This window comes from Mya arenaria, chromosome 7, assembly GCF_026914265.1.
Source record: "Mya arenaria isolate MELC-2E11 chromosome 7, ASM2691426v1".
Taxonomy (NCBI): domain Eukaryota; kingdom Metazoa; phylum Mollusca; class Bivalvia; order Myida; family Myidae; genus Mya; species Mya arenaria.
The window spans coordinates 33065970-33078978 of record NC_069128.1 but is presented as its reverse complement, the minus strand read 5'-3'; the positions used below and the strand labels follow the sequence as shown (position 1 = coordinate 33078978).

Sequence of the window (13009 nt, the reverse complement as noted above, 5' to 3'; positions counted from 1 at the left end):
AGGCCGGTAGTCCATGTATAGGCCGGTGGTCCAAGTATAGACCGGTAGTCCAAGTATAGACCGGTGGTCCATGTTTGGTCCGGTAGTCCATGTTTAGACCAGTTGTCCATGTCTAGGTCGGTAGCCCATGTGTTAGGTCGGTAGTCCATGTGTTAGGTTGGTAGTCCATGTATAGGTCGGTAGTCCATGTATAGGTCGGTAGTCCATGTGTAAGGCCGGTAATCCATGTATAGGTCGGTAGTCCATGTGTAAGGCCGGTAGTTCATGTATAGAACGATAGTCCATACATAGGCCGGTAGTCCATGTATAGGCCGGTAGTCCATTTATACGCCAGTAGTCCATGTTTATCTCGGAAGCCCATGTGTAAGGTCGGTAGTTGATGTATATGTCGGTAGTCCATGTATAGGCCGGTGGTCCATGTGTAAGGCCGGTAGTCCATGTATAGAACAGTAGTCCATATATAGGCCGGTAGTCCATGTATAGGCCGGTGTTCATGTATAGGCCGGTAGTCCATTTGTATTGCCGGTAGCCCATGTATAGGTCGGTAGTCCATGTATAGGCCGGTAGCCCATGTATAGAACGGTAGTCCATGTATAGGCCGGTAGTCCATGTATTGGCCGGTAGTCTATGTATAGGTCGGTAGCCCATGTATAGGCCGGTAGTCCATTTGTATAGCCGGTAGCCCATGAATAGACCGGTGGTTCATGTGTACGCTTCCCGCTTCATCTCTCCGCATTCGTATCCGCTGACAGCGTACGTTTCAACCGAACCAGCCAAATATATATCTTCTCTTTATCATGTGAAAAGCTATTAATGAACCAAATTGCAGAAACATATCGCCATTAAGCATGAAGTACGGAGAATGAAACCTTAATTTTTAAATATTTTGATTAAAGGTTCGGATGCGGACAGCAGGCATGGGCGACGGATGAGGACAGTTTGTAATTGTCATACCAGCCTAATTATTCCCTGTTTAGACTGTTATGCTGTGAGAGAGGCTATGTCATTACAGGGGACTCAAGAGGGGAGTACGGTGTGAGAGGGGATGTATGCCATTACAGGAGACTCTAGGGGGATTATGATGTGACAGAGGCTGTATGGCAATACAGGAGATGCAAGGGGAATTACGCAATGAGAGAAGATGCATGTCACTAGAGGATCTCCCCAAACGCTGCCTGGACACATGAATAGTAAACTTTTAGTAGCTCTTTAAAAAGGGGACGTACATCTGTAAAAAAGTGCGGATTAAAACTTGACTCATACCAATGTATTCACTGGAATTATACTTGTGTACCAGCAGTTATTTAAGTTGAAGCTTATTTCCAGTCAATTCTATGTTCAAAATAGGCCACAGCTTCGTCAAAAAGTTGTAAGCGAAGTCAAACTTGAACTCTATGGTATAATATTGAAGACGTGTGCAATGTACCAACAATAAACCCCTTCAGTGGTTATCGTTTGGACATCGTATCACCAGCAAGTTGTGCTATTCTAAACAGAGTGAATGTCATTTTCTTTGTATGGTGAAGACAGTATGTTGTTTCTTTCTCTTGCGAACTGGTGTTGTTTTGTAATACAACTGCATTTGAACATCAACAAGAGGGCAAAATGGCCCTATATCGCTAACCTGATTGGACAAAGGGTTCTAAAGTTATTGATTGGACAACCAACTGGACGACGCCCAATGCTCGCCCGTATAAAACCATGATATATATATATTTGTTTAGTTAAGCTACAAAAGGCCATTACTCTTATAATACTGAAGTTGGATGTATATACCTTGTCACAAAAGAGCACTTTGTTACTATGAATAAATGCATGAAGATTAAAATTGATATCTTCATGGATTGTAAAGCAATAAAATTATTATAAAAAAAAGAAAATGATTTAATAAATTTAAAAAAAAAAAAAACATAAAAAAACTGGGACCAATAACAACTCCCAGATAAAAAATGACATGGTCCCCTAAATATTTCTGTGAAATTGGGTCATTGTTTTTTTTAATTAGCATGTGTTGAAGGATTTGGATAAAGTGTAACCTAAGGAACATTTGTGTGAAAGTATGTTGAAATCAGGTCAGCTGTTTCAGAGAAGATTTTCAAAGGTTTTCCTTTTGGTTGTCATGGCAACCAGTTCTGCCTGGAACAACTTTAATTGAAGCAATCTGAAAGAAGACCACCGAAGGAACATTCCTGCAAAGTTTGATTAAAATTGTCCAGATAGTTTAAGAGGAGAACTTGTTTAAAGGAAATGTTGATGATGGACAGACGTATGGACAATGACGGACAATCACCCTATCACAATAGCTCACGCTAAACACTCAGGTGAGCTTAAAGCATTTGATACATTCACATTGAATATTATTAATTTAAGAAAATTTATTTGGAGTTCACACAAGTTTGCAATAATACAGATATGGTAAACAAACATGCTGTTGCTAGAGAACCAAAGAACTTTAACCAGTTTTTTTTAACATCAAGCAAAGTCCAAAAAACACACTCACATAAAGCTAATAAGCTTTTATATTCATTGAAATTTTGATGAATTACTTAATTAAGTAACAAAGTACCTAAAATGCAATGCTTACATATTTACATGAAATTTTGATGAATTACTTAATTAAGTCACAAAGTACCTAAAATGCAATGCTTACATATTTACAAACTACAGCGCAATTGTGGGATAAACATTGGCTTATGAAATTGAGTTATAAAATGAAAATAGAAAAAAGTCATTTTTTTAAAGGTTTCATAAAAAAAATCATTTAATAATAAATATTTATTAACAAAACATTTAAATAGTATTGCATTATTCAGATTATAACTTGTTAACATATACTATACTATAATACATATAGTAGCAGTAGCGGGAAATGTAATTGTTTCTCTCATGAAGTTAGTGAAAGTCAATCAAAACAATAATGTCAAAAAAGAAGCATTTTTAATTCATATTCAATTATGTTGGAAAACATTTACACAAATTTAATTAAACATAATCACGCAAATGTACCACATGCTATGTCTTGAGTTAATTCTGCTGAATTTAAAATCAATGAGAGCATCAAATCATGTATTTTTCAACTACAGCTCTGGTTATTGATGACAGATATTGACATTTCAAAAGCTTTTAAAGGGACTTGCTCATGTTTTTGAAAAATTAAGTTTACCCAGAAAATGCCTCTGAAAACATTTATTTTATCATTATTTAACTATTTGATACCATAATTGCAAAAAAAAATTACTATTTGGAATCATTTTCTGAGTTTTTAACATTTGATTAGAATAAAGCATCAAGTTTTCCTGTCACATTCAACAGTTTCTTGAAGTGCACATTTTACAAAAATGGAAGTTTCAAAATTGTGTTCCCTTTTTCATGGATGTAATTACCAATGTTCAAATATATCTCAGTATAAATTGCAAGCTATAGATCATTACAAGTTACCAAACTCCACGCTGACTGAAGGGGTCGTCCACATTAGAAGGTATTTAATTGCGTGGCTGACTGCAGCGGTCATCCACATTAGAAGGACTGCGCGGCTGACTGAAGCGGTCATCCACATTAGAACGACTGCGCGGCTGACTGAAGCGGTCATCCACATTAAAAGGACTGCGCGGCTGACTGAAGCGGTCATTCACATTAGAACAACTGCGCGGCTGACTGAAGCGGTCATCCACATTAGAAGGACTGTGCAGCTGATTGAAGCGGTCATCCACATTAGAAGGACTGCGCGGCTGATTGAAGCGGTCATCCACATTAGAAGGACTGCGCGGCTGATTGAAGCGGTCATCCACATTAGAACGACTGCGCGGCTGACTGAAGCGGTCATCCACATTTAAAGGACTGCGCAGCTGACTGAAGCGGTCATCCACATTAAAAGGACTGCGCAGCTGACTGAAGCGGTCATTTTTACAGTCACTATCTATAACTTCCAGGTGACACAGTCATGGCTGCATCTCTGAATCCATCCACCCAAGAAAAAGGTCTTGCAAAATATCATTCAAAACCACATTAATGTCTTCAAGTAAGATATAAATCATGACTAAACTTGAAAACACATAAAAAAGGCAATGAACACTGTTACTAATCATCAAATGCTAACTCAGTGGGAGAGACATTGTTTTTAAGAACTACTTAAAGGTATACATAGGGAAAAAGGGACCCGGAATCATTTTGACACCTTTATGCAGTTTACCTTGGGTTCTTTTTAGATTAAAACTATTGCTTTTCCTAACTTCTAAGAGTGTTCATGTAATTAAGAAAATAATACACCTTTTTTTTTCTTTTGCTATGAAAAACTGTACCACAACAGCAATTTAAAGATGGTGATACTCGTTCAACATTGATAGATTGTAGGCCCTCGGACAGCTACATTGTCTGAGAAATGGAGATCAGACTTAATTTAATGTTTCTTCACAGATAATTAATAGATTTACATGAAATAAAGAACATGATACAGCTTTAGTGTTATACTTGTTCTTTTTCCCTGTTTTAGTCCCTTCACCCCATTCAAAATGTGTTTACCTAAAGTTTGTAAGTCTACGGTTCAGTGCTATTCTGGAAACTGCAGCCCTGTCTGCGCAAGTCTCTCGTCTGTGAGGGGAAAGATGGCTTAGGTGACTGGTGGTATCACTCTGCATTTCTGCCCACACACGACATCAAGTACCTGAAAATGACAGAGAATAATTATGCTGGAAATAGGTCTCAGTGAACAGACAGTTATGAGCGTATCAGATGAAAGATCAGGTCACTCACATGTACTGCTGACAATACCTAAACATGTAAATCTGTCAAGAAATTTTGCTGGTTCTCTGGCATCAAAGACACTGCAATTGGACAACTCACTAAAAATGTCCGTTCAGAACAAAGTAACAACTATGACTAGATAGTATCTGTCACCCAGAACATCTAGTTACTTGAAAACATCCTCAGGAAGGTCTAGATGTCACAAAAAAGTATTAAACAACTGTTAAATACCTAATAAAGTCAATAGCTGTGCACAGTAAATCTTTTACGACCCACCAGTTATTTAATATTTGTGTAAATTTTCAGCTATCAAGTACACATGCAGTTACAATCTTGTTTTCAGTAATTAATATTTTCCAATGTTTATGCATTATTTGAGGAAGAAGTTAAAGGTTAATCACTTAAAAATTACGTTTGTTATACATGTGTATGTATTGATGTTAAATATGAGTGTCACTAAAGTTTCAATTAAATTCGCAAAAATAAAAGAACCATTTTATGATAGACATTGATTTTCTTAGCTTATGGAATATGAATTGTTTTTTTAAACAATGTATGATGGTGGTATTAACATTTAAGGAGCACTTTCTCATTGTTAACTTACCAACTCCTGTTAAATTGTTGCTGTGGATCAGGGGTTGCTGGGGACTTGCCGCCTCTGGTTAAGATCACAAATCAGTCGTACAAAACAAAACTAATGGCATAGCAATCTGGCGCATTGAATTCAAATTACTGGCCTGCCTTACCTAGACCCTTATCTAATAAACTACAAGACCAGTTTGTTATCAATGATAAAAAGATGTTGTAACGAGTTTTAATCCAAAATAGACATTACAAAGTAAGCTGAAATTACAAAGGTACTTGTAATTACAAAGGTACTTGTTAGTCTCTATATCTCGCTTACAGCAACCAGCGGTCGACTGAAACATGTCATAAGCAAAATATACCATCCTGCTAACTTGTGTCTTTACACCTGTCTAAGACTAAAAACCCGTATTCTTCTGTCAATGACAATGACCAGACCATTCCGTATACCAGTTGGTTCCGCAATGTGTAGAGTCATAACGTTATATTAGGTAAACCTAATCACCGGCTGACACCAGGCCTATAACCTTGGCACCGAGATGCTCTGGGCTTGGCATTGACATGAAAAACAGGGTTTCTAGCCGGAGAGACGAGTTAAGACACCAGGCTGAGGACAGTAGCTTTGGCTTCAGAATTGTTGCAGTGGATCAGGGGTTGCTGGGGACTTGACGCCTCTGGTTAAGATTGCAAATCAGTCCTTCAAAACAAAACTAATGGCATAGCAATCTGGTGCATTGAATTCAAATTTCTGGCCTGCCTTACCTAGACCCTTATCTAATAAAATACAACACCTGTTTGTTATCAATGATTAAGAAATGTTATAATGAGTTTCAGATCAAAATAGCCATTACAAAGTAAGCTGAAATTACAAAGGTACTTGTAATTACAAAGGTACTTGTTAGTCTCTATATCTCGCTTACAGCAACCAGCGGTCGACTGAAACATGTCATAAGCAAAATATACCATCCTGCTAACTTGTGTCTTTACACCTGTCTAAGACTAAAAACCCGCATTGTTCTGTCAATGACAATGACCAGACCATTCCGTATACCAGTTGGTTCCGCAATGTGTAGAGTCATAACGTTATATTAGGTAAACCTAATCACCGGCTGACACCAGGCCTATAACCTTGGCACCGAGATGCTCTGGGCTTGGCATTGACATGAAAAACAGGGTTTCTAGCCGGAGAGACGAGTTAAGACACCAGGCTGAGGACAGTTAAGCTTTGGACTGAGGCTCCCTGGCATGCATGATAATGTTAACAGGGATGCGCTATGAGTTTAATACTCAAGAAATTTATCTTGGCACTATTGTACAGCTCAACCTATTATTAAAGCAGTAGGATAAAACAGAAGAACAGTAACACCTTATATAAATGAAGAGAAGCACCATTAATAAATATTGGCAATACCCCTTTGGTTCATTTTGTTTATAACACTATAGAGGGCACATTTATGACTGTAAGTTCATGAAACTTGGTCAGAATGTTTATGTGGATGGGAACGTGATTTTGATCATTGCGGAGCTTACGTGAATAACGAGAAAAGGTGAGAATAAAATCGCGCATTTTTGTCCCCTTGATGTTTTATGGTATTTTCGAGCTTAAAACTTATTTATTTGTTGTCAACATAAAAAAAACGTCAATTTCGGCAATAGACCCTCTGCAACACTATTCGTTGACGTTTAGTTGATCATAAACTTTTAACTTGTGTTTAATTAACAGAAAGAGTTGGTCAGCTGTTCGGCTTTTTGACTTTGGTAACTACGTTTGTATGACGGTAAGGTGCAAACATTTCTGGCTGATGATGTGAGGCGTTTTTGAAATAAAAACAATATTATTTTATTTTTTTGAAACGAAAGGACATTGATCAGAATATGCTTGATCGTGAAGTGGTTGTTTATAACCGATATTTGTTCACATTCTGACAAACAGCGCATTAACAGAGACCGTTTCCCGGTTTATCACGAGAAACATCCGGTGTTAAACTTAAACGTTTCTGGGTTCAAATTGTGGAATTACAAGTGGTTAGTGCAAATAAAATGTTATTTAATCATTAAATGATTGTGTTTAGTCAGTATAACTTGATAATGCAATTGGGCAGTACTTTCACATGGCAATCAAAGTAATTGACAAAACCCGGAAATGAATTCTACGACACCATTGGAAAATATTTTGTTGTTTTTAGCAACCGATAATGACCGCCAAGGTAAAATGTTAAATAAACTATGAGTCAGTTCACGTTGTCACAGGCCTCGACGGTACCTTATGAAATATAATAATATACAGGTGTTTTTTTTGGCAATATTTATAGCCGGTATTCGGTCATAATCCCAATGGCACAAAGTATCTTTTTTCCCAATTTCCCAATAAAAATTCCCAATCTGGAGCTCAAAAGCTTCAAAAGAAAATAAGAAAAAAAGACGATGAAAATAAAAACAAAACAGTTACTTCCCCTACATGCAAGTGTCTATTCACAGAAACAAATAATGATGTAATATCCGCGTCATGGTGAAAGGTGGATTTTCATTGGTTGAACTATATTTTTTATCCAATCGGAAAGCATGTAACAAATTAAGAGTTAAAACATTGTGTTGAAAACATGTATCATTGTCAACAAAAGGATTAATAATTTAAAGTTAACACTAAATTATTTGGTGCAGAAGGGGATTAGAATAATTTATAGACAATGCTGTTCTTTGTCATGCCTCACCTACATGTTTACATACATGACATTGACCTTCATTGCCAATATCGGAAAATGACAGAACTGAGAAGTGAAAATGAAACTTAAGACAACAGGGTGAAATGACCAAGTATTTATTTATTATAATGATGGTGTATTTACTTTTTGATGAATGTCAAAGGAATCATGTTGATGAAATTTTACAAAATGGATTCATTTGTTTTTTTGTTCAATTGCAAACAAGTCTGACTATTTGAAAATTGGAATCAATTAAAAATAGTAATATTTTCATTCCATTCTCTCCATGAGTCTGAAAGTCATAATTTTTAATAGGCAGCAGATTTTGTATCCAATTTAATAGGAAAAATGAAGATAAGCCCATTAAATTGTCTCTGAATTTTTTAAGAACTTGTTGATCAAACAATTGACTATTTCAAAGAGTTAAAACAAGGGATTAAAAATTTAAGGTGTTAACGGAGTCAGTGCATATTATGTTAAAAATACCAGTGTTATTCATTACAGTATTATATAAATTATATCCTTTGTAATTATTTATGAAGAATTTCCCAATTTTGCCAAAATTGACGCGAAAATTCCCAATCTCATAGGTATAGGTCATATTCCCAAATTACCGAAAAAAACAACACCTAAATATATTCAAAATGATGATCCAGATTTTGCAAATGAACTCCTCAAACTTTAACATTTTCTGATACAGTTTATATTACTATCATTTGAATGTTACTGAATAACGGTTCAGATCACCTGTTTTCATAAAATAGAATACTATTTTATTTCTTAAATGCTATCATTATTGTCTTTGAAGGTGCTGAACCATGTTGCCAAGATGTGCACTACCACTACCCATGGGATTTTGCCCAGCAAGTCCATTATCAACATCATGCGCAACAAGTCGGGCCGATATATTTCGCCAGGCCATAGAAGTGTTAAGTGTTTGGCATGTGTACCGAAGGTTCAGGTATATTTTTTATGGTTATATGTCACTCTGAATAAAACAAGTAGTAACAGAATAAGACAGATCTTATACCATATATATGTACCTTTAAAAATTGTATTTTCAAGTCAGAATTAAATTTGTAGCTTGGATTTTTTTATGTTGTCAGCTTTGCATTCTTTTTCAAAAACTTTTAATTTGGCCAAACTTAGAAATCCTTTCAAAATATTTAACTTAAACAAGTAAAACATTCTTGATCTTAGCTTTAATTATAAAAATGAATTTTAATTAAAAATATAGATCTGTAAAAGTTATACAGCCATCTGTTAGTGTCATATTGGGATATCTACTTTATCTTCTTGCTGACTATTTTAGTAAAATTTTATTATTATTTGTGAAATCATTTAAAGGGGCTATACAATAACTTTGATGAAATAGCTAAAAAAAGAAGAAAATTGTTGAAAACTGACAAAAACTTGGTATTGATGTGTACAATGCATTGAAACTAACTAACTGAAGTACCACATAGTTTACAATTTATTTATTTTTCAGTTTTTTCGTATTTTACCATTAAAAAAGATTTCTAGGTTTGTATACCTAGTAGAATTCATTTTTATGCTTGAATGGCTTGTCGATGTTATCACGTGATGTTACCAAATTAGGTATATAGCTTAAATATTCCAAAGGTTTAGAGTAAGCTTTCGTAGCACAGTCAGGATACAACACTGGACTGCAAATTTGGCGACTCCAGATCGAACATTTATATTTTGGTATTTGTTTACAATTATGATATCAAAGAGTTAAACATTTTATTAAAACATTTTTTGGTGTATAGTCCCTTTAACAATAGTTAACATTATTTATACAGGAAAGCAGACATTTTATCTGGTGGACGAAGCGAATTGACGGGGAAAGGAAGTGACAGTGTTGTGAGCATGGCCCACCACTACTTTCAGCACAATGGCGTCAGTGAAAAACATGCTGAGGTATTTAGTGCTTTAAAACGATAACCCATTAAGATTATCTATAGAATATTTAATGGATTAAGGGTTCTAATAGCCTATGCAAACTTCATCCTTATTGCTGAGAAGAGATTATGAGAATCAAATAATTGGATTTAGTTGTAGTTCGCGTTTTTTCTATGTTTCCAGTGTTGTAATCATTAGAAAGACAAAATTGATGGAATTTTATATGTGTATAATAATAATTTTTAAAAATACAGGAACTAGTTATTTTTTATAAAATTTGGTCAGTTTTGTTTGACATTTGATGAACATTTTTACCGTGGGTTCAGAAAACTGATATTGCCTCCTTCAGCACTTTGGACTTTTGGTCGCTTCAGACGATTTATCTTTATAGAAAGGTATATTTCCCAACGTCCATTTGCCAAATAAGCATTTGGAAGAGTTGAAAACATATAAATCCCGATTAAATCTGAAGAAAACATGACGTAACATTTGGTGTCAAATATGTTACGTCTTGAATCGCTTGGTTTTTTGACAACAACAGACATGTATAATTCACTTTAGTGACCTGTTTTTAATTTTACCGAGGTCAGGTGTTCATTTGATGAAAACAATAGTTCCCATAAATACGTACAAAAGTAAAAAATACAAAAGTCTTGTCTCAAATGTTACGTCACAAATTATTCAGATTTTGTTCATGTACACAGCCCTTTGTGTATTTTGACAAACTTTAACTGTGTGGCATATAGCTAATACCGCGACAGAAAAGTAGCACCGAACGCGCGCATTGATAATGTGTAGTATATCCGATTTACAGTCAAAACGTCCCCAGGTCAAAACGTCCTATGGTCAAAACGTCCCCATTTTGGTCAAAACGTCCCCAGTGCCTAGTCAAAACGTCCCCAAGAACGTCATTGTTGGTTCGGACAGCTTGTCCGAAGACGCACCACTCCAAGATGGCGGAACAAGCAAAGCATGGGTAAGTGTTGTCGTGGAAGTTACGTCCTAACAGATTCGAGGTGGGCTTATTTCATTCAGTTTCATGACATTAATTGATGCATCTTGTATATTTCGCATGTACGGGTGCACAAACTAATAATTTGTCTCAATTGTCTTGAGGTTTAAAACATTCCAGTTCACGCGCGTTCAGTTCAAATGTGTTGTAAAGATCGATCTGAAGCTGGTATTTTGGTGTCTTATGTTACTTCTATAAAGTCATTGTGTTTACATCGGTACACGCTGTATTTTAAGCAGTCATAATTCGCAATTTTGCATTTATAAACTGAGTAAATTTTAACCAGATAATTGGGAATTTCTTAAAAAATGTCTGTTGTCACACTGCTCTTATTACACGAATACATAACGGCGACACCATTCATTACCGATTTTGACATTTGGGTAAAAGAGTCCCAAGTTACTTCCAAATAATTTTGAAAAGCATTTTAAGTCTCTAGTGCTAGTAAGAAAGAATGTATAAACATGTTATGTACCTGTGTTACGCAATAATCAAGAGACATATACGAGAAATAAGCCTCAAATAGCTCATATTACTGCCACAAAAGTATATAACTTTACTCTTTGATGTGCACCTTTGTGTCCAGTTACATCTGGATGTAAAGTCCTAAAACCGATTGTATGCTTCAAAACTCGGCATGGTTTGCTTTGTTTTTCTGCATAAAAAACAACTATTTATGTGACAAAGCATTACAAATTATAATAAAGCAAATGTTTACAACAAGAAAGGGTTCCATTCATAGTGGAATGTCATCGTTACATCACCAATTTTTTAAATAAATTGAAGGCTCATTACTTTTTTTGTGTGAAGTGCTTTATTTGAATCTTCTAAGGTATTTTAGAAGTGACAAAAACAAATGCAGTAGCATGTAAAAGCCTCAACTTACTAAACTATTGATCAAAAAAAAAATTTTATGTGGACACCAAACAATTTGTGATGTAACAAATCAAGCTGGACAGTGAATTCTTCCTCATATAGCTTAAAAAAGAAAAAAAGAATGTATCAAATTTTCCAGGTTTATTTCGATAATGCTGTCGGCCAAAACAAGAACAATGCTGTGCTTTGGTATGCCATGTGGCGTGTAATGACAGGTCAGTTTTCTAATCTGTTAATAATTGTTTGTCTGGTTTTTTAGGACAAATGCATTGAGCTGCTTTTGAAGTCAATCACATCATTGATACCTGCGATTTGTGGTCTAATTTAATAGGATGCAGAACTGGATAAAGTTAAAGCGTAGTTGGCAGTAATTTGATATAAGGAATATGTTAATCAAATAAACATATAAGTAAACACTCCATTATTGTAAGATTTATATGTATTGAATTTTTTATTATACCCTAGTTAAAATCATTTGCTAAGTTTATCTTTTGTGAATATAGATAAGTTTTATTTACACTAAATCTTCCAACAATTTTCAGGACTGCATGAGAGTGTAACGCTAAACACTATGTTGGTTGGGCACACCAAATTTGCTCCTGACTGTCACTTCGGTATCTTGCGATGCTGTAATGCCGAGAATCTTCAAGAAATTGCCCACACTGTATCCGCCTCTTCAAAGTCAAGCCACAACATCCCACAGTTGATTAATGACCCTCAGCAGCCAGTCACATTTCACAGTTGGAAATCATGTTTAGATACATATTTCAAAACTCTAAAGAATATTACCAAATACCACCATTTCTATGGATCAAAACATAAACCAGGAGTTGTAGTATGCAAAGAGTTTGTAGATTCCTCAGAAAATTGAAGCTAACCTTTTGAGGATGAGTCCAGAGTGTGGTGTTTTGCCTGAACTAAAGCGCACACCATGCCTAGATGCTGCACGTCAATGGTACCTTCATGATTCTATTGGTCCATTCTTTAGATCTGAGTCATCAAGATCTGCAGTATGCCCTAAACCAACTCTGTGTAAAGTCAAAGTTGATATCGACAAAAATAACACACAGAAAGGCAGTAAACGCAAACATAGCCTTCTGTGTTAATTCAATGTGGACTGGTTAAATCTAATGCTGCACAGATCTGTTTGTCAAACCAGTCTGGAAGTATACTTATGTCATAAATGGCA

The 13009-nt window shown here is 35.5% G+C and overlaps 1 pseudogene; it reads left to right on the top strand.

The window, feature by feature from the left end:
* Nucleotides 1-5886: 5886 nt before the first annotated feature.
* LOC128241082 (uncharacterized) lies at nt 5887-13009 on the top strand (annotated as a pseudogene).